This window comes from Lonchura striata, chromosome 1, assembly GCF_050655825.1.
Source record: "Lonchura striata isolate lonStrDom1 chromosome 1, ASM5065582v1, whole genome shotgun sequence".
NCBI classification, from domain to species: domain Eukaryota; kingdom Metazoa; phylum Chordata; class Aves; order Passeriformes; family Estrildidae; genus Lonchura; species Lonchura striata.
This window is the reverse complement of record NC_140703.1, coordinates 40,722,839-40,746,474: the sequence shown is the minus strand read 5'-3', so window position 1 is coordinate 40,746,474 and position 23,636 is coordinate 40,722,839. Positions and strand designations below refer to the sequence as shown.

The 23,636-nt window shown below is 38.5% G+C and overlaps 1 long non-coding RNA gene across 2 annotated transcripts in view; it reads left to right on the top strand.

Annotated features, from left to right (window-relative positions):
- The window catches only part of LOC146768647 (uncharacterized), a 39,936-nt gene extending 16,641 nt beyond the window's left edge, over nt 1–23,295 (top strand). The window contains exons 3-4 of one of the 2 annotated variants that reach the window (XR_014953706.1): nt 1,393–1,461; nt 4,086–23,295. This is a non-coding gene — a long non-coding RNA (uncharacterized LOC146768647). Of the gene's footprint in view, nt 1–1,392 lie in introns of both variants that reach the window. The other variant, XR_014953705.1, reaches the window with a different exon arrangement.
- The last annotated feature ends 341 nt before the right edge of the window (nt 23,296–23,636 follow it).

Sequence of the window (23,636 nt, the reverse complement as noted above, 5' to 3'; positions counted from 1 at the left end):
AACTAGTTTTTAATCCATCTTTCTGTCTGTTTGTCTAGCCTGTACTTTGTCAGGTTGTTGATGAGGATATTAGGAGAGACGGCATCAACAGTCATATGAAAGTTGAGCTAAGCAACATTCACTTCTCTTGCCTCATCCATCAAATTAGGTTACTGTCAGGTTGGCTAAGCATGACTTCCCTTTTGTAAATCCATGCTGACTAGTCCCAGTCACTTTCCTGTCCTTCATGAGTTTGGAAATGTTTTTCAGAATTATTTGCTCCATCATCTTATTGGGGACTCAGGTCAACCTGACTGGCCTGTAGTTCTCTGAATCTCTCTCAGTGCTCTTTGTGAAGATAAGTGTCATTTGTTCTCTTCTTGTCTTCAGGAACCTCTTCCAGCTGCCCTAACCTTTCAGAGATAATCAAAGATAACTTTGCAGTGACATCAGCTGACCCCTTCAGTACTTGTGGGGACAGCCCATTGGTCCCATGGACTTCTGTACATCCAATTAGTTCAATGGCTCCCTCATCTGATCCTCCTCTTCTGAAGGTATGTCTTCCCTCAGGACTTTTCATCTGGCCTGAGGTGCCTGGGATTCCTGAAGACTGGGCCTGCCAGTAGAGACTGAGACACAGGCATTGGTAACTTCATCCTTTCTCATGTAATTTATCATCAGTTCCTCTGCCCCATTCATCCTGGGACCATGTTTTTCCTAGTTTTTCTTGTGCTACAAATGTACTTAGGGAAACCTTTCTTGTTTCCCAAGAAAGCCCCAAAAAACCATGCTTATCCCTCACCAGATTCAACTCTGATTTGGCCTTGGCATTCCTAACCCACCCCTGCTTCCACCTTTTGTACACTTCTGTTTATGTCTGAGTTCACTCAGAAGTTTCCTTTCTCACCTTTACTGGCCACCTGCCACCTTTGCTTGATTTCTAAGTTGTTTGGGGTGGATCTTTCTTGAGCCTGGAGGAAGTGATCCTTAAATAGCAACCATCTTTGCTGCACCCTTCTTCCTCTCCCTTTGTCTCACATTGTATTCAATGGCTGCTATATTTTTAGTACATTTTGAAGCTTTTGATTCAGTCTGTTGCTCTTTCTGATGAACAAATTCTATGTACAAAAATATTGTTGTAATGACTAAAGGATTTTATAAGTATTTAGAAATTATCACAGTTTACATAACGTTACTATTGCTTTCCTTTGTTCATTGACAGAAAATTAACATGAAAATTCTCTTACACCGTACCTTTATGCTACATTGATAATGTTCTGACTTTCCATATCACATTGAAGGGTCCAACTGGAGAAAGCATTTGGAAAAACAAGATGCAGGGCTATATTTGAACTGTTACCTGGCTTTACCAGAATGTGTATCTTTTTTATGTCTGATTTCCGTGTCTTTCAGAAATCAGAAGGCCAAGTGTTGGACTTTGGTGCTAATGCTGTGAGATACTTCTTGCATCATAACTCTAAGGTTAGAAAACTTTAGAAAAAAACTTTTGTGGTAAGCTGACCCTTCCAAAGTCTGCTGGCTCTCTGTAAGGCTGTACTTTCTATCACTTTTTTTGGAGCTAGATCAAGCTAATGTATGTACAAGATTTCAAAACCAGAGGGGAAAAAATAAAGAGAGATGAATTCTACAGACTGGTAGGAAAAGGACATGCTTTGATGACAGGAAAAGAGTCTTGCATCCTGGTCCCTGTTGCCTCATGGACTTAAAGACTAAATGACTTTCAAAAACATTGCTATAATCAGTTTACAGAGCCTGCAATGTAAATATGCCCATGAAAAGAAAAGGTAGTCTAATGATAAATTGCAATCTAAATAGCTGAGGTAAACAAAGGCTTGAAAGAAAATCACAGCTAATTACTATCACAATTATCTGGTTCCCACTGGTTTTAACTCCTGTTTTATCTGAAAAGACTGCATTTCTTCATGTTACTTGAGGAAGGTATACAAATAGTAGGAAAATGTGTTTGAATGTGTGAGGAATACTTTTTCATTCTAAGTCATTAGTCTTTCTAGTCTATATTGCCACCCAGCTGTGATCAAAGAAACTAGGATGTTACAGGGCTTGAATATGTGGCTTTTACTTCTGCTCAAGAAACAGATTACAGGATATGCTTTATTTGCAGGAGAAAGTATGAACAGACTGCAACAGGAAGGATGAAAACAGGGCATTTGTAGCATTAATAGGCACAGTCTGAACTTGTAAAGAGAGAGAATTTCCTCAAAGGATCCAGGGGCTGTGGCAATCCTTATCCTATGGGACATTGTAATTTAACACAACAGCTGTCTTGCTGCCTAAGATAGTGCCTCTTTTCTTCTCTTTCCTTTGAAACATCTAAAGTCAAGCCCATAACTTTAGTATGCATTTATATTTTTGCTTTACTGAGACTAAAAGGGTCAAAATACGTGAGTGTCATATTTGCTGGTTTGTAGCAGACCCAACTGTATATCGGTACATGAGATTCTTCAGCACTGAAGTAGGACTGGAAGGAAAAAATGAACAAATACTTATGATGAAATGCATACTAATCACTGTAAAAATAGGAGGATTGTAAAACTTGTATCCAGTTTGTAATTTTATGAACATACAGATTTAAAAGGGTATAGAGAAAAAATCCATTACCCCTATTTGATAAATAAGGTAAAACATTTATAAGATAAGATACAAAATAAAGACAATTATGCATTATTTACAATCTTTCAGTTTTTTAGTTTTGTTGAATCTGAAAAGAAAATTAAAAAGTATTTGCTGTAGATTATACCACAGCTGCAGAGCAGAATTTGTGTTGCTACACAGCTTTGTAAGCTGCAGTTCCTATATAAGGGCAGCCAAATTATAGAAGTGCATTTGCTGCCTTGCTAGCTGCATTATTTTGTCATGTGGTAAACTAACTATTTTCTATTATGATTAACTTAAACAATAATGATGTCCTTGTGACAGCAAATTCCATGGATACAAACTCCAGTGTTAGTGGCTCATTTTTGCATGCCTTCTTTCAGATCACCTGCCCTTGTTGATCAAGTGCTATTTTCTTTGGGGCTTTCAGACACTTAAGAGTTTATCCATGCCTCCTATTAAGTTTGTTACCTGGCAAACTGATTTTCTATTCCAAATTAGTATATTGACTCTGAGATTAGGAGCTCTTGGGTTGTGATATGTCAAGATCTCCAGCACAGGCAAATGAGTCACACTGGTTCAGACTGTGTCCAATGCAATATAAAGAGTAATTTTTCAAGGAGCTGTGAGATTTGAAAGTGCATGCAAATGGTAACTGTGAGCAGAGTTTACAGATTAACACTGATACTTTTTATTTACATTTGTGATGATTCCACCAGAAAATTCAGTTAAATGTAGCAGTAAATAGGTGCAGGTAGATCTAGAATACATGGTTCTGAGTGTTCCTCAAATTTAATTTCTTAAGTACAGAATATAAGTTTATAATTGACAAAGGATTGAAGCTAACCTCTCTGTTTCCAGTGATCTGCATTTCAGTGCAGATATTAGGGCAGGGTATCCTCAGCAGGCTGAATGCATCTGCGTCAAGGACTGCTCTGAAAAATACAGTGAAAGTCAGAAAAGTGGGCAAAATAGAGTAGTTACAGTTGTGTGAATTCAGGAACACAACATATAGGAACCATACTGAGTGTTTCATGGCAATTTCTGGACATATAAATTGATATTTGACTCATACTTCTGCAAGTGCTGCACAGCAAGAGGCATTGCATTCCTTCACTGCCATTGATAAATGAGTTGAATTACTAGGACTGACGACAGAAAGAAACAGGAAGAACTTGGCATGATTATCAAATCAATCTGTAGCAAGTTTTAGGACAAATAACTGTGCCCTTTCAAATATGCCAAAGTAAACAGCTTGCATTAGCGGCACCAAGGAGAAAGTGAAATTGCATCCATACAGTGCCATTTGAGGTTTCTTTTCTGAATATTATTTTTCATAATATTACTGCCCTTTGAGCACTATGACCATACTCACTGTTCAGGATGTGAATGCACCAGAGGGCAGATGATATTGGATATGAAAAAAATGAGAACTGAAAAGAAGTAATGTCAGTGATATTCTATTTCAACAGGGACATTTAAGGATTCAAGGGTCGGTTTATCCCCTTAAGGACATCCCAGTATCAAAATACCAAGCTGATTATGAAGAGCTGGGAGATCATGGACATCTGGTAATTAAAATCACAATATAGGATGGAAGGAATATACAAATGTGCTGCAGGTTCTGTGTTTACTTTGCTATAAGCCTTCCTGCTGGGAGAAGAAATACAGGATTCTCCCTTTGCTCCAGATGCATTGCCTTTTCCAGACTGGCATGTTCATATTTTGGAGAAGACAGCATTTGTTTGTAATTACATATAATGAGTAGCTTGCCTACCTGTCACCAAAATAACATTCATTGTCTCTGTTTTCCCCTCTGTAATCAATTTGGTGTAAAATATTTCCTATGATTAATTTGCATTTTCTCTCATGTATTAGTCATATACATTGTTTCTCCTTTTTTTTTTATGAGAACAGGTTCAGTTATTTGCTATGTGTTGCTGGAATCCCTTAACAAGATGAACTGAGGTGCTGCAGTGCTCCTGCAGTGCAACTAATGAGTAATAATAGCGCTGGTAGTAATAGAAGGACTGATTTTTTTAATAAATCTAGAAGGGAACTGGTTTGGCTGACTTAGAGTGGAGTGAATGCTGCCTGACATTTTCTAGGGAGACATTAATCATACTGTCTTCCTAGAAAAAGTAAGCAAAATAAGAGAAAAAGAGAACTATAGATTTGTTAGTGCCCTTGGGGCACGGAGAATATATAGATCCTACTGTGAAAAGATATAGGAGACTGGAGTGCACAGAGGTGTTAAAGGGCTATTAGATATTAGAGGCTGTCACAACAATGAACTGTTATGGACACCTCAATATGAAAAAGTCATTGTGAAAATCTTAGAAATAAAATAGCAAACATAGTTGTGGTCTTAAAGATATAGGTTTTTTGAAAAATATCACAGAATCTACTCACTTATTTTGTTTGATTTGTTGTATTTTTTCTGCAAAGAAATTTGTGGATCCAGTTTTATAATGGTTTTTTGTTGAAAGTTTTTCACTGAAGGAAGTTTAAGACATTTGAGAACTATTTTCTTAACCAAATTAAGTGGCCTTCTGAGAAGCAGTGCAGAGATGGCTAAGTGAGCACTCAATGACAGCCACTGGACTACTGATATAGCTCTATACAACTAATTTGCACAGTAATTCAGAAGAAGCAAAGAAGAGCTTGACAAAATCTCCTGCATGTATTATGCTAGATGGACAAAACCCATTCATTTGAGGAACCAGAGTCTGTTCCCATCTTCTGTAGATCTGTTTCTATCTGCAATAATCTCAATGGCTTAACAGGATGAAGCATAAAGGTTCAAGTGTCAGTTAGACATGTAGGGGCACATAGGGTAAGAAACTGAGTAAAAACCTGAATAAATCTAATGGCCTTCTACAGTGGAGTGACTGTATCAGTGGACAAGGGAAGATCTACCTGGACTTCTGCTAAGCCTTTGACATGGCCACCCACCCTTCTGTCAAAATTAGAGCAATATGGATTTGATGGATGGACTATTCAGGAGGTAAGAAACTGGTTGCATGGTTGCATCCAGGGGGTAAGTGGAGAATGTCTCAGTGTCTGGATGGAGATCAGTGTTGAGTGGTGTCCCTCAGGGATCTGTACTGGGACAAGTGCAATTTTATGCCTTCATTGATGACATAGTGAGATCTAGTGCTCCCTCAGGAATTTTGCAGACATCAAGCAACTGACACAGCTGAGAAACGGGATGCCATCTAGAGGGACCTGGACAAGTTCAAGAAGCATGCCCATGGGAATCTCATGGGAGGCCAAGTACAAGGTCCTGCACCCGGTTTGGGGCAGGCCCTAGTATAAACTCAGGCTGAGGGATGACCAGCTCAAGAGCAGCCCTGTAGAGAAGGACTTGGGGCTACTGGGGAATGAAAAGCAGGACATGACCTGGCAATGTGTGCTTGGATCCTAGAAAGCCAAGTGTATCCTGGGCTCTGCCAGAAGCAGCATGGCCAGCAGGCCATGGAAGATGACTGCCTCACTACTCCACTCTGATGAGATTCCACTGCAATATTGTGCCCAGCTCTGGGGTCTTTAGTATGGGAAAGAGAGGGACCTGTCAGGGAGGGCCCTGCATAGGAGGGACATGAAGACAACCAGAGGGTGAAGCACTTCTCATATGAAGATAGGGTGAAAGAGCTTGGGATTGGTCAGCCTGGAGAAGGGAAGGCTCCAGGGGGAGCTCATTGAAGCCTTTGAATACTTAAAAGGAGAAAGATGGAGAGAGACTTTCTAATAGGACCTGTAGAATGTGATATGACAAGGAGTAATGTTTTTAAACTACAAGAGGTCAGGTCAGAGTAGGTAAAAGAACACAATTTTCTGTGAGACCTGTGAAACACTGGAACAGGTTTCCCAGATTGGAGCTGATGCTCCATCCCTGGAAACATTAAAGGTGAAATTGGATGGGACTCTGAGAAATCTGGTGTAGTTGAAGATGTCATGTGTTGGTATACAGTCATTGCTAGGATAATCTGGAACTGAAGTTCTCAAAGCATTCAGAAACATTTAAGAATCATTCCAGAATGACAAGAAAAAAATTAGAGTTACTGAATGCCAATTAGAAGTGTAAGGCATTTATTATTTTTTAGTTTCTATGCTGTAATAGGCATGGATGAAGCCTAGAAACAGTAATTCAGGAATCTCATATAGCTTTAAAACTCTTCAAGAGACAAAAATATATTGAAGATAACTAAATGTAAACTTAGCAAAGACTGTTTCACTGGGATTCACCAAAATGAAATCTTGATTAAGTGCACCCTCAGTCAGTTAGTTCACAGACAGACATCGGTCTGTTGGAGGGCTGGAAGGCTCTGCAGAGGCATCTGGACAGGCTGAATTGATGGGCTGAGGCCAACTGTATGAGGTTCAACAAGGCCAGGTGCTGGGTCCTACACTTCGATCACAAGCACAGGCAGTGCTACACACTTGGGTCAGAAAGGCTGGAAAACTGCCTGGTGAAAAAAGACCTGGGGTGCTGGTCATCAGTGGCTCACCATGAGCCAGTGCTTGTTGTCTAGGTGGCCAAGAAGGCCAATGGCATCCTGGCCTGGATCAGCAGTAGTGTGGTCAGCAGGACCAGGGCAGGGACTGTCCCACTTTACTCAGCACTGCTGAGGCCATACCTCAATTCTTGTGTCCAGTTCTGGGCCCCTCACTGCAAGAAGGACATTAGAGGGGTGGGAGCGTGTCCAGGGAAGGGTAACAGAGCTGAGGGAGGGTCTGGAGCCTTCAGTGTTCAATGACGAGTGGGGGGTGCTTAATCTGGAGAAAAGGAGGCTTGGGGGGACTATTGCTCTCTATAACTGCCTGAAAGGAGGTTGTAGAGAGGTTGGAGTTAGTCTCTTCTCCCAGGTGACAAACAACAGGATGAGAAGAAATGGCCTTGTTAGTAGGGGACTTTTAGATTAAATGCTAGGAAAAATGCCTTCACTGAAATGGTTGTCAAGGGTTGAACAAGCTGCCCAGGGAAGTAGTAGAATCACCATTGCTGGAGATATGTTAAGATGTGTAGATGGGGTGTTGGGGTGTTCAGGGACATGGCTAGTGATGAATTTACAGTGTTGGGTTAATGGGTGGACTTGATCTTTTCCAACCTAAATGAAGCTGTAAGGTAAATGAAGTAATTACATTATTGAAAGACAGTGTTATCACAATGAGGTTTCTGCATTGCTACTTTTGTCTAATGGACAGCTATTCTATTATGGTACTGCACAAGAAATACGATTTTCATATGCAGTTTAGAAAGCAGAATACCTTGCAGGTGCCCTTTAACCGCTTGCATTGAGTCTGTTCTCCCTAGTGAGGCATTCCACTTTCAGCTTCAGTGAATTGGATGTTCTGAAAGCTTGATCTGTTCAGATGATGTTACAGAACACCAAATTTGTATGTTAAAATTGAAAGACCAAATGACAGCAGAAGTAGAAATGCTACACGATAGACCAGATTCTCATTTTATTTCCACCAGTTATTGAAATGTAGCAGAATTACTTCTGCATGATTCTGCCATAAATAAGCAATCATGATGTTATCATGGTTAGAGAGGAAGCACTATCTAGTAAATAGAAAAGAAGAATTCTTTAATATGCTCTAATGATAGCCACTGCATGATCTGAGGGAAGTGACTTAGTCTTTGTCATATAATTTTCTTATGATTTAAGTAGGTCACATTGAAACTTTGCTATCTTGTTGGATTGTTGTGAGGATAATTCAAATTTCTCAAGTATTTTGATATTTCCAGGTAAAAACAGTAAATATATGTAACTACATAATTTTTCTAGTGGATTAAAAAAAGAACTTGCAATTGTCAGAAGTTAATTTATAATTTCAGTGGTTGGCATAATGAGCCCTTTATGTCAAACTCTTGTTATATGAAACTTGTGATTGAGTGTATATATTAGTTCTTAATGTCTTAAAAGGGACAGGATTAGTGTGGCTCAAGAAAAGAATGATTGATTTTTGTAAATTGGATGGGAATGATGGGACAATTCATCTAGCATGTGGGGAATCCTGCATTACTATTATAATTATAATTATGAATTCATTATGATAAAATGAACACTTGAAGGGTACAGAAAAAGCATCTGTAAGTCACCTCTTAATTTCTACTCTTCAGCCTTCTTGATTTCACTTCTTAATTTTTTCATTTCAGCCACATTTTACAGAACCTAAGAAGCTACTCATTTTCAATGTTGTATTTTTTTTCTGTTACCAGTAATATAAGGAATATCCTCTCTATGTCTGTTTTTTCCCTTACACATGTTCAGTGATAGGATTTGTGAGGGACATGTTAAAGGGCTATTGCAAAACCATGTCAAATTACATTTACTAAATATCTAAACTAAGCGAGCCTCCATCAGTTTAATCTTGTGACTTCTCATCCTGTCCATCAGAGGAATGCAGAACGAGTTAGTCTTTTCTGCTTTTTGGCAATATTTTATGTAAGAGCATACAAACATGGTGTCCATTCTTTCATTTAGTCTAAACAATCCTGATTCTTTCAACTTCCTCCAGCAGGTCATATTTTCTGAACTGAGTATTACCACTTGCTGCTGCTCTCTCTTTGACTGACTCTACGCAAATGACTCCTTTGGGGGCATGCATGGGATTACAGTATTCTTTTGAGACAAGTATACATCTCAGTAAAAAAATAAAAAGACTGCCAGTAACATAAGAAAATTGGCTCACCAACAAAATCATACTTCCAACCCCCAAATTTCATTGATTAACAAAACCTGAATGAGGATATAATCACATAATGAGAATATAAGACCCCAAGTTACGCAAGATTAGCATTTTTTTGTATTTCTAACAGTAGTTCCTAATAGCTGATAAGTCCTAGTAGTTCTGAAAAGTATAATTTGGGATAAAGCACCCCTGTAGATTTAATTGATCCTTTTGTTAGTTATTTGGTTTTGTACCTTGGCATGCTGCTTTCTCTTTAGCTCTAGGGATTAGAAACTTAATTTACTTTCTCATAAAGCCTGGAATTACTACATTATTACTGGATTCAAAGAATCTAGAACTCTTAGAATAGCGCTAAATATAAAAAAAAATATGAAAATTTAGAAAATTGGTGACATAAGTAATTTCCTTCAAGAATACAAATCCATTGATTTCTTAAAATAGTCCATTTGTATATAATTGTTGGTAATCTTCAGAGATATTTAAAACTTAACAAAGCTTTCTCTCTGACTTTCAGACATAGGATTTCTTTGCCTTTTCTATTTTATTCAGAATTTTTTACCAGCTTTACGGCTTTCTTTAGGCTGCTGAGTTTCAGGTTGAAATAGATTATGTATACAATGCAGAAAACAAAAGATAAGTCATGAAGAACGTTTATTTCTGCAAGCAGGTTTCTCTGCATATATAGTTTCATAAATCAGAAATACGTTTATAACTTCTATAGGTAATGTCCAACTATAGGCATTCTAAAATAATCAATCATCATTGAGATTGTTTTTTGTAGTATTCTCTATTTACTATTAATCTGTTTATGATTCTGAGAGGCTTTTTCCAAAGTCTATTAAAATACATGGCAAGCTTCCACAGGTTTTGGATCCATCCTTAAATAACTAAGAACACTGGGAATGTATTTTCAATTGAAAGCATAAGGTTGGCATAGTATTTTGTTTCTCATATGGTAAAGCTGTTGACTGAGAATGGTTTGTCTGAGCCAGCTCAATTTTAATAGAAAAATTAACTTATATCTCCTCCAAGACTAATTCTTTTCCATTGCGCAGTACTGGTGAAAATCTGTCTTGATTTGCAGTCTATTCATTGTCAGGAAAATACAGAGAATTTACTGTGTTTCTGCCAAGGCAGAATTTGTCCAGCTGTCCAAAGTTTATTTATGTTATATTAAAGACCAGTTTCCATTCAGGTATGGAAATCCATACATGCAATTTTTAGAAAACAGTGGTAATTTGAGCACAGTTTGACAGTAGTTTTGCATTTTGAACACCTTCTGGGCTCTAAAGCCCAATGGTAGAACACCAGTAATTCTTGTAATATAGAGAGAAATTTCTACTCTGCAGAGCATGGTCTCCTGTTGCAGAGTATTTGCCACAGAGGCAATAATGATTAACTTAATAATAACTTCAGAAATGTTTGTTCTCATTACACAGAATGCAAAAGCATGTTTGAAATCAGTGGAATGACATGTCTATAGGCCACTCTGTAAGGCTTTAAAGTACTCTAGCTGCAAATTTGCATATGTAAAAACCTTGAAAATCTTGCAGCATGGCATCAAACAAATATGAAAACTCTAGTGAGCTGTGAGATGTCCACTGAGATGTGCAGCAACATCTGTTAGTGCATGGTGTCTAGTTCATATCTTGTTGAAAAAGCAGATTCTGTATCTTAAAAAATAGTTTTGAGAACAGGGATGAGTAATTAATACTCCAGAACTTTTCACTGAGTCAATATTCCTTAATATTTAACTGAAATATATATACTCCAGGGTCTAAACATCTCCTGTTCCACAATATCCTGCCTGATGGCCTGTAGAAGAGTCAGGGAGTTTTGTAGTTGAAGCTCTAACAGGGTTTTTTGTTTGGGACAGTATGAAACTCTTCAGAACCAGAATGCAGAGGTAACTAATCAAGTGCTCTTTCATTAGCCAGCCAAAAATTTTCTGAAGAATCGGTAAATTTAGCTGTTGTGTTTAATCTCTGGTAGTCACAGAGCTCAAAAACTGGGGAATATGAAATTTTTCTAGGTCCTTTGGTAGCTACTGAGAAAACAAGCAAGTTGGCATGGTACCAGGTAAGCAACCATCAGAAAAGTAATGTGAATGAAAGACTCTCATATAACCATTTGTTACAGAAACTTTCAGACCAGCTCAGGTGTCATTTACAGATTCTTGTTATGAATGAAAGTGCAATCAAAAATAAACTGTCTGTACAGAAAATAATCTTCAGTATATCTTAAGTTGCACCAAGGGAAATACAGGTTGGTTATTAGGAACAAGTTTTTTATGAAAGAGTGATAAAATATTAGAATGGTCTGCCCAGGGAGGTGGTAGAGTCACCATCTCTGGATGTGTTTAAGAAAGGACTGGGTGTGGCACACAGTGCCATGGTTTAGTTGAGGTGTTGGGGCATGGGCTGGACTCTATGATCTTGAAGGTCAATTCCAGGTTAGTGATTCTGTGATTTAGTGAAATTCAATTGCTCCAATTGGTCATGAAAGAGAAGGAAAACTATATAAAACGTATTTACGTATTTCTGATCTTTCTCATCTTGTTTTCTAAGGTATTATGCTTATGTGATAATGAAGAAAACCATGTTCTGCTGCTCTCCAAGCATACAATGGGATAATTATGAAAGCTGAAATCATAAAGTTAAAAAAACAAGACTCTTGAAGCAAATGTCTGGAAATACTTCAAGCTACAGGAATTATTTTCATGTTCAAACAGTCTGTAATTGAAAATATTAACAGCCATATTTAAATACCTTGAAAAGAGTAGATGTCAACAAGAGGTTCTTAGTAATATATGATTATTCAGTCAACTAATACATGAAAGCTAGGGCAAGGACCTTGTGAAAAAAAATAGGGCAAACGAATTAGTAATTTAAACTGATCAAGTCATGCTATGTCTTACCTTTAATGTTTAGAAAAGTCTTGGGATTGATCTTTTAAGCATTTCAGTTTAGGCATACAAATCTAAAAAAAGTATTCTGCATTTACTTGAAAGGTAGTTCTCTTTGACTTGTATTATTAACCTGAGTGGAGATGCTTCTCATTTTCCATAGGGCCACAAGAAACACACATGTTTTTATTGTATTTTTAAGGCTAGGTGAAATTAACCCTATCTTTAAGAAAGAGCAACCTAAAAATAAGATTGCTGTTGTTTTTAGTTGCCAAATTATGAATATTTTTCATTGCTGGTTTTTGAATAAATAGGAGGTCTGTTTTCTCTAAGGTGTACATACATACACACGCACATACATACACACACACACACACACATGCACACACAGAAACACATTCAATTCCACCAAAATCACTTTTAGATTGAGTTGCAAACAACAAATAATTAAAGAGGTTTTTTCTTGTTTTTACTTCAAAGGTATATACTGATCTTCATTTTTCCAGTGGGGACAAATTTTTTAATCAAACTTCATGTCATATATGATGAGTTAAACCAGATGTTAAACACAGTTCTAGTTATCAAACAATAATGGAAATGTTGGTAAATAATCAATGTGGTTACTGTGGTTACTGTAAATGACAAAATCATGGAAATTTTGGTGAGTAACTAGGTGTGTTTCCCAAAAGAAAAGAGCCTTGATATTATCAGGAAATGTCTGAAGTTTATGACACTGCTACACTTCCATCTGTCCCCAAACTGATGGTAGCATGTGCATCTATCCATCTGCCACTTCATAACACCCTGAAGTTGAGAACCATAAATCATTCTATTGCTGCAGGAGTGACAGGTGCAGGATAACAGATGCAGTCTCCAATATATTAAGAGAATGCCATGATTTATTTGAATTAAGGCAGTCTGGGGTTACCAATCTGCTTGAAACTAGATAACCATATGGTGCATGGCTGCTAGATGAGAATATTTGCTGGTAATAATATACTGTATTAAAATGCAGGCTCCGATATGTAGTCTTAGAAATTGTCTCTTGACACCTGTGTCAGCTCCTTGAGATGCCTGAAGACTAAATTATGTGAGCTGAAGTGCAAATGTCCTTAATCTTGTGACAGCAACTTTGGCAACTGGGTGCATGTTTCCAGTAGAGTGAAGTTTTTAAACATTCAAATTTTCTTAATGGTCTCTAAGTTTGGACCTAACAACCTGACTGAAGGAGGGTCTGCAGGAAGTTTTCTGATGAAGCATTAATTGTTGTTTACTAACAGCTTCTCACTTGTTAGTAAAGACGATCATGCTCAACATATGGGCAAAGGCAGGATAGCTCTGTGATTAAGAATGTAGAAGTAAAAATTATCAGAACTGAGGCACACACAAAAATGTCAGTGAAATTGATGAGTACAGGTCAGGGGACAGAGTGTGATCTTTACAGATTCCTCTCTAAAGAAATCTGAGAATACACAAAACTGTTGGTCTCATAGCAGTGCATTCACACAGACCTCAAATCAGGGAAAGCATGTGATGTTTTTTAGGGATGTTTTTAGGGATGGTTCATTGTGTAACTACAGGCCCATTATTCTGATCCCAAAGGTACGAGAAGTTTAAGAAAATACTGTCAGGAAACATGCAGGGCTGGCAGTTACGGAGGAGTTGGCAGGGGTGGGTGGAGGCCTTGGGCAAGGCTGATCAGGCAATTAACTACTATGAATGTCCTCAGGGCCCGACACATATTCCCATGGAAAAAGAAACCAAAGACAATGAAAAAATGGAGAATGAGATAAATTGCAGCTTGAGTTTACTGAATGTGAATCACATTTGAATAGCCTGACATCCTTCTTTGCTAACTTATTTTCTAGACAAAAGAAATGGAATTGATGTCATCTGTCTGGCCTACCAGCTGTATGGGAAATTGGAAAGTATGCAAATTAGTGGAAGAAATTTCAGGTGAATAGAAATTAGATAGAGGAGAGACAGCAATAGGTGCATTTGAAGGAGAATGCACTATGCAGAGGAAAGTCAGAAGTGGAGTTCCTTAAGGAGTAGTCCAGTGACTGATGTCAACTATTTTCATTCTTTTAGGATTAAATGAAAACATGCTGACAAAAATGGCTTATGACATTGTGTTGTGGGACATGATTAATATAGAAGAATTTCAGGCTATCACACAGCAATGAATAGATTATCATCAAATTCAAAGTACTTGAAATGGGAAAAAAAATCCACATATGTGGAAAAAATGTCAAACAATGAATTTAATGAATAGTAAAAAGAATTTCTGGAGTCACTGAACAAGGCATGTCTTGGGGAAAAAAAAAACAAGAAGGGAGATTTCAGCAGACTTCTTTTTCACAAAAAGGTTATGGGCAACCAAAGAAATACAACTACAAAGCTGTACAGATAATGCCAGGGCATTGCAGTTATAGTAGGTTTAGTAGAAAAACAGATGCCAGATGAAGATGCCATTGTGCAGGGTAGTATCCTCAAAGCTGGAGGGACGGCTCATCCAGGAGTGTCTCCCTCTCAACTATAGTGGAAAATTAGATGTCTGAATTAGATTCCTACTTTCTGTATGGATAAATCACATGAAATAAGTCACACTTCTATTAAATATCATCTGCGAATGAGGGATTTTTCATTTGAACAGATTGTATAAAAGAACAGAAGAAGAACCTGACCAGGCACCTCTCCATGCATTTTCCAGGATCTTCCTTTCTCCTTTGTCACCAGGACCCTAGATTTGGTGAAATGAAATAAGCCGACCTCACAATGGCCAATTTTTGGACCTATTTGTTCATAAAGATTAAATTGCCAACAAGTTCAACCTAGCAAAACCACCCATACTTATCTAAGTCCCTTCTCATCTTTAGAGTCAAGGTACTTTGCAGATAAGTGTAAGAACCTTGTATCAATGCTCTGTTTATCATAGATAATGAAATTAAGCCCCAAAGGTGGTGTAGCTTGCCAAAAAAACATGGAAAAGGGAGTCATGCACAGGAACAGACCCTGCAGACTTGAGTCTCTGTACACTGCCTTGTCTACTGGTGCCCGCTGCCTCCCACAAATGAGTAACAAAACAGTTTTCAGAGATGAGCTGTAGTACTCCTGAGGCAGCAACTATCCAGCAGGAATTCTTCCAGGCTGTTAGAGAAAAGCCAGAGAGGCAGAGAACGCAATTCTTTCAAAGAAGTGTTTGGCTGAGAGACAAAGATACAGAACTTTGTGGACAAGAGCTTTTATATGCAGAAAGAACAGACAAGAAGAGTCAAGATATTTTAGGCTTTTTAGGTATTAATTTCTATTAATTAATAGGAAATAGTTACAAAACTTCTGAGTGGAAACCGTATGCACCCCAGGCATATCACTGAATAATCACTGAATAAATAACTGAAGTGACTCATTTCCCAGCTGTTTTATCCAACAACATCCACATAGAAGTTTTACAGAGAGTGTGTCTGTATACGAGTGATGTTATAAAAAAGCTGAGGGACATCAGCTCTGGCAGGAATGGCCATTTTCAAGGAAAGATTAAAAGATCCACAAATTTAAGAAAGGGAAAAGGAAATGGGAAAGGAAAAAAAAAAAAAGAAAGGAGAAATGGAATATGAGAAATAAAAAAGGGAAAGGGATACAGAAAAGGGAATCTTCCGTGGCAGCTAGCTGGGAGGTGAAGTGGTAGTTCTGGTGCTGGTGGTAGTAGTGGACCTCTGGTGCTCTGTCTGCTTTTCTCTCCCAGATATTCTTTCTACAGTAACTCGGTGGTTTCACCCTGATGCACTCCACCTCTTTATTAATCATCCCTATTTCTTGTGCTAATCATACTGCTCAGAGCATGGTTTGATTATACACACATTGGCCATTGCAATGGTCTCCTCAGCTTTTTGCAAATATACCACTGGATAATTCTGGTTGGCTACCTAAATCACTGCTATCTCCTATTGGCAGCTACTAGGCAATTCATATTCCCTAACATAATGTTATACATAAAAAGCTACAAACAAAGGGTGAAGAGGAAGAGAAAGACAAAAAGAGTGGTTCATACAGTGGTAGCAATTGCTTCTCATAAGAAATCCCATGCAATGGACGTGGCTGTGGTCCAGAGTACAGAGTGCAAAGCTGGGAGGATGACAGCATGTTGGTTAGAGGGGTACAAAACTCTGCCCCGGCACCCCTGAGGTAGGAGGGTGCACAGTTGCACAGGAAGGTGGCTGTCAGATTGCGCTTGGAAAAGCGAGGGAAAAGAAGCAGAGGTGAAAACAGAAAACTCTTGGCATTTCACAAGTTGCAGAATGACTCCTCTGATAGAGCTGTGGCACAGGGCGATAAAATCTCCTCTGATCTTCCAGGAAAGCAGCTGATTGCTGCAGCCAGGGACAGACATGGAGTGCTTTCCATAAAACCAAAGCTTGAGCACCAAGAGAGGATTCCCCAACAACCCCCTCTCTGCGTCTCATCCTCCCCATCCATCTGACTTCTGGAAAACCATTCATTCTCCCTAAGTCCCTAAGAGGTACTTACATTTTCTTCCCTGTCTCATGGAAGATCTTTTCAAAAATTTATGGCTAAAGAATTGTCCTACTCAAAGATGCCCTTGTCTTCTGTGTCTTGTGGTGGGACTAGACCAAGGGTCACAATCTGAAGTCACTGTTGCCATTTATGTCCTGGCAGTGTTGTGAGAGCTATGGGATTTATAGGAAACTCATAGGTTGAAATGAAGAATTTGGAAAAATAAAAGAACCAGTAATTAGTCATATTCTCAGTTTTATCACGTGGTGGTAGCAGCACAGCTGCGATTCTGTGCATATATCCCAAGTTCACAGCTTCCAAGCAGGTCACATGGAGGACAGCAACAAGTCAGAGTCTCTGGTATATGATTACATCCTCTTTTAAGATGTGCAAGTAGGCAGATAGAGAAGAAGAACATCGTCCTTTTAATACCTGAGGAAACAAAGCAGATGATGGTGTGAATGATAAACAGTTGGCTTTGCATAGGTGTCATCTGGTATTCATAGATTCATGGAATTTCAGGCCAGAAAGAAGTCTTAAATCATTTTTATTGACTCACTGCCTTTTAGAGGTTAATACATTTCACCCAGTGAAGTGAGCAATTTCTTCTTTCAGGCTACAATGAATGTCATTTAAATTCTTCTGCCCACTGTAGTTTCAGGTGCTGCTGTAGCTATTTTTCTTGCTTAAGTTTCTCAGAGATACTCCTGTTTATAATTCCTGCAGGAAACTAAAAACAGTGGTGAAATATGTTTGACCTTTTGATCCTTTGGCCAAGCTGGGCTTTTTTTCAGCTCTCACAAGTGTTCCATCTTCTCTTGGTAGGACAATGTTTTTCACTAACACAGTGTTCATTACATTTCCGTAATGTAAAAGCAAAGACATTGTTTTTAATTAGACCACAGAAATATGTTACTGGCTCTTCACATACCATGGGATTCTACATAACATTTGAATCTCAGTGGCATCCCATTAGCCATCAACATTTTGGCTCAGCTTAATTGTGGTCAGCTTCGGAGACAGAATATAAAGGTGATCATCAAATATTCTTTTGTCTTCAGTCAAGCTGAGTAATGAGGCACTCCTTTTCTGGCCATTCATTTTACAGTTACTGCTGACCCCAAATGGCTCTTTCATTGTTGCACAGCAATGCACAAAGTGCCTGACTTTGGAAAGAGTCCAGTTTCCCTGAAATAATGACAAGCAGCAGAGAATTAGCATTCAGTGCCTTTTTCCTAAGTCATCTTCTTTTTTTTTCAATGTCTCTACTAATGCTGTTGTCTTCTTGTATTCCTGCACCATGTGAACCTGGATTGTTGTCTGTCTTGTGGCATTTTCACAATCATTGCATTAATGAGACTGCTTAGTGTTATTGTAAGGATGTTTATTAGGAGAACACAAATTCCTATATATACCTTATCAATGTTTGTTACCACCAACCTTTTGATGTTTTGATGTTACATATGGATGTGGACAGGAAAATGGATAAAAAAAGCAGGATTCAAGTGAGGGCTCTGTGAGTGTAGGGAGGTAAAACAAAAATCAGAAAAACTGGTGGCATGATTGGGCTTAAAGGGTCACACTCTACCTTGGAGGCCATTAACACATGGGATACTGCATGGGTCTGTCCCATTAGTGTTTAGCATCTTTACCAACAGTCTGCAGAGTGTGCCCTTTTGTCAGATTTGCAAAGGCCACCAAACCAGGAAGAAATGGCAAACACTGGAGAATATTTTTGTAGAAAAATACAGTGCAGGAAAACAAAACTAATGCAGTTTTGAAACTCTAAAATGCCCTCAATGAGTGAGACTCAGACAAAGGGAAAGTTATAATGAGAGAGGTAGGGGGTGTGCTTTTGTGTGTCTATTTGTATATGTATGACGGCATATCAGAAAAGCTTATATGGCTTCATCAACCCTACCATTGTACTTGTGAGAAAGCTGGTGCACAAAACTACAATGAAGCAACTAGCAATTTCAGTTCTTAATGTGCTTTCTGAGATTCTAATCTCAGAAGTATTTGATAGCAACTTAGAAAAAAGATACTTCCAAAAAAGTGCATCTTTCTACCTGCAAAGGTGTACTGCATATTTTAGAGCTATTAAGGAGTGAATGCTCTATCGTTTGGTGGTCTAAGATATCTCTGATGTGTGCCACCCAGTCAGAAGTAAATGATTGTTATTAAAATTGCAAGGTTAGCACTGCACAATTCCACGTCAGACTTCTTGTCCAGCTGCATTATTACATGGTTTTTAATTATCAGATGCATTATGAAATACTTTTATCTGCAGTCTGTCTTTTGTCATCAACTTTTCCCTCATTCAGTGAATGACCAATATACTTTGTTTCTTTAGAACTTTAAAGCCTACTCTGAAAACAAAAATATATTAATTTCCTTTTGCAACTTTCCACGTGGTTTTTTATAACCAGAGTATCCAGGCATGTATTTACTGTCACAGAATCCTTTAGGGTGAAGGGGAGATAATCTCATTTTACAGAATGAGACTTGAGACACAGGAATGAAACCTTTCCCTGGTGAAATAAGGAACTCAGGTGGTACTTCCTGAACACCCACCTAGCAGCCACTGCTGCATCAGTACAGCACTCTACTTCAGAGAAAACCCTCAGGATCAGCTTCCCAGTTGCAACTCCAACAGCTGACTTAGTTTAGAACTCTTCTTTAGGCTGAAAGTGAATCCCACCCTCACTGGGGGATGTCCAGTCTGAGTGGCTGGCACTGCACTGGGAGCAGCAGGGTAGAAGCAAGGGTAGATTATTGCAGTGCAGAGCTTCCTTCATCCTGAGCCCACCATTCCTCTTGGCACCTTCCCTAATAACAGTGGCTTCCTCTCTTTCTCCACACCTACCAGCCTCTCACTATTCCTCTTACAGCAGCATCTCTCTGTGGTACAAATGCTTATGGCTCCACTGTTTTTCTCCACCCTTATTTTTCTTCCTCATTTTCTCTCCTTTCGTGCAATAGCATGTACAATTCAAAGAGCTGTGCCCAAGTACTTCAGCAGGGTGTTTTGTATCTCACTGGCTCATTTCCAACTGTTTCTAGCTGTAACTGGGGCCACAAATTGAAGTGAGCTCTCAGTGTGACACTTCAGGCCCTGACTAATATTTGATTAACATAGTCCTTAAGCAGTGAGTCATTGCATAATGTTTCTTTTGCAACCTTGTCCTGATTTTTGGTCTGTGATTCATGTAGCCCTTTGTGACATTTGTCACCTCCTTCACCATCATGGATAATAAACTCCCAGTTACAGAATTACACCATTCCAGTAATGAAATCAGGAGCTGTTGACAGACAAAATAATATTTTGACAATATTGAGTATTTGCATTTTTTAACGCAGCTGTTAATCAGAAGATACCAACTGTATTTTTAAAATGTGTACAAACTTCTAACATGTGATCCATGAAACAAGTCTTCGAGAACTTATTTAACTTTTAAACATAGTATGGCATTACCATCTTTTTCTTTGAGAAGACATTTCCTATGTCTCTAAAAGTGGCAAAACTGATTACTCTCTTGAGTTGTAATTAATGGAAAAGTTATTATGGTGTTACAAAACTAGGAATTTCCTCTCTGTAGCTTGACTCTTCTTGCAGTGATCCACACATTTGCTCTTCAACTCTATTGACAGCGATTTCAACATGCTTTTTATGAATCATAGAGCAGATTTTCAAGTAGTTTTTCAAGGCTACATATTCAAGTGACACCAACAGCTGTCACCATGATGCTTAAGAACGCAGCTAAAGGACTAAGGCTTCAAAAAAAAGAGAAAAAACCAAAACAACTGAATCAGTTTAATTTTCTCTCTGCTCATTTCAGAAGAGAAAGCAAAGTAATGCTGCCAGACCTTTCTTTAAAAGATATAATGAAATCAGCATTGGGTGGAGAGAGCTGAATTTGAGGATTAGCTTCACCCCCGTGCTCTGCTAAATGTTTATGCGAAGTGAAGGGAACTATAAAGTATTGGTGTTTGATGGGCATAAAGCTATTGAGTAAATGTCTAAATTAAATTATGTTGGTTTTCCCACTCTCCTTTTTCTTGGCAGAAGACATTAGCAGATGCTGTCTGCTTATTTATTGACACTGCTGTTTTCAACATATCTGAATCTCTTCAAAAGACAAAAAGAAATAAAGTAGACTGGTGTGGCACAGTAAACACTTTGATAGGTCAAGCTATCATAAGCTTACCAATAGGGAAATAAAACAGATAATATCTGGGTTGTTAAAGCTTCCCAGATGGGTAGCTGCTCACTTTTCAGTAGGAACTCAGAAGAGCATTGCAGACATCAAATGTGACATTTTTAATAAGGTTTGTACCACTGAAACACAGCTGTGCTCAACGGGCAGAGCAGCCGAGCTTGGTTCTTTCATTAATTCTGTTCCTTTGCGTTATTTGCACGAATGCACTTCAGCCCAGATGATTGGGTCAGATCAAGGGTTTGTCTAGCTCAGTATCCTTCCTCAGAAAATGTCCAGAGGTACATCCACAGGGAACAGAGGAAGCATGCAACAATCATTTTCCAGAATCTTATTCCAGCCTTTAACAGTTTGCAGCTTGGCATTTTTATGAGCCACGGGTGATGTCTGTGTTTTCAGCCATCCTCTTAAGCTCTCTTTTCCATAGATTTATCCCTCTACTCCATGTAAACTTCTTAGTCTTCATAATATTCTGTACAAAGGAACTCTGTGGGAAAAATCCTTTTTTTTTTTTAAACCTGCCATCTGCCACTACATTTGGTATTTGTTAGTTTTTCTATTTGGAGAAGCAGATAATAACTGAAACCTGTTCACCCTCTACATTTCACCTGTCATTTTACTGATACAGCTATAAACCACCCTTTTTTGACAGGATGAAGAGTAAGATCAGGCAGATCCAGTAGGTAGATATGGACCATTTTCTGTTCTGAGGATCAGTAACTTTGCCAAAAATTGACATTTTAGTTAAGCAAACTGTGAGGTCATGTCAAATCTGATAAATAGTTAAGACTGCAAAAGAGGAGGATAAATTGGAGAAATGTCAAAACATTTCATTTTAACATTTTCAGAATGAAATATTTGGTATTGCTAAATTGTTTGTTTTGACATTATCTACCTGAAACCTACTGACTTCTAAAAAAGAAAGAGGATTGCAGGGCTTACAAAAAGACCAAATAATTTTAAAAGACAACTAAATTAAATGCTTCATTTAGGACTGAATAAGAAACTTCCATGTAAACCAAAACTGTTTGTCTCAGTTTTCTTTGTAGAACATTTGAATATAAATGCTTTTATATTTCCATTCAGACCAAATTCCTGCAGTGGTTTTTCAGTATGGCTGTAGAACAGAGACATCTACCACATTCCCACCCATTTACAGGGCTTTGAGTCTTTCCGCAGTATTTTTGGTTCTTACTTTCAATTGTCATTCTTTACTTGGTCATACACATTTGTGCAATGGAAAGCAAGTACAAGCCTGTTTGATATTACTAGTGCAGAAAAATCTGCCAAGATTTCAGCTTGTTTATCCTTCCAAACCAAAGTTAGCAAGTAATACAGCTGCTCCATATAAATACATCAGGATTGATATGTCAGGGAAAGGAGAAAATATTAATTGAGTGAAGACATTTAAAAATGCAACATTGGTGAAAACACTCAAATGACCTCGTGAAAGAATTAAATTAGGAAAATTTTTAACTCACTGGAAAGCAAATTTAAGGAGACTAAAGGGAATATAAGAATATGTTTAGGATGGAACCTGATCGGTTTATACAAAGTGTAAGAAGTATGTGGAAGTTCTCTCATTAGCTACAAATCCAGCATTAAATGTGACAAGGGATCACAGAACTACTGCCCCATACACCACATAAATACTGACATGGATGAATATTTTGCTAATATATATCTGTATTATGAACTGAATTATTGAATTCTTGAATCCTGGGCAAAGATGAACCAGAAAAACTGAGGTGTTGTCTCATTCCTAAAAGAATTGAGATTTGCAATATAAACTGTTGTCTTGGTCGTCTACACTAAACTGAAAACAAACCACTTCTCAGTGGGCAAAATTGATTCTAAACGTTTGGAATTGTAGTTTGGTCTGCAGATGTGGTTAAATTGGCTTAGGGAAAGTGTCTTTGGCTCCCAGGTGAAACCTGCTGTCAGAGATAGGCTATCCTCAGAAATTATCATTGTGAGAGGTAACGACTGAACATTGATTTAATATTCTAGGGTGCTTGGATGGGTGCTGTGGCCGGTGATGTGATTTGTGCTGTAGAGTTGGCCAGCCTTGCATCTGGTGCTGGAAGAGCACTCCTGTGTGAAGAGTTAAATGCTCACTGTTTGCTGTTCTTGCACTCATCACTCACTGATTGATGCCTAGAAAAGATTCCTGCACCATTTGCAGTATGCAATACATACTAGCACAAAAATCTACACAGCAGAAATTATTTTGCTATTTTATTTCTAAGGATATTTTCTTACATCTGTGGGTTGAATATGACTCTAAATGATGTTGTAACACATAGAAACCAGCTAGGTAAGTCTGCAGGTGCTGTCAGTGGTACAGAGAAATCATTCTCTGCACCAAAAAGATGATTGTGGGATATATGTATGCCCAGAGGAAGGGGAAGCAAAGGGGATTGTGCTGCTGGTCCGAATGCTTATGCTGCAAAGCAGCTCAGCTTCAGCAGCAGTGATGGGAAGGCATCACTGGGACAAGCCTATACTTGTGCTGTTTGCTCAGGCTGGGGGCAGACTTGACAGACTGAGACCTGCCTGTCACCACTGGCTGGGCTGGCCATCCCTGGGCTGTGGCTGACACCAGTCCCTGTCCCTTTACCTACTGTGCTTTTCTGAGTGCTGTGAGACATGAGAAGTTGTAGATGTCCCATCCTTGGAAGTTT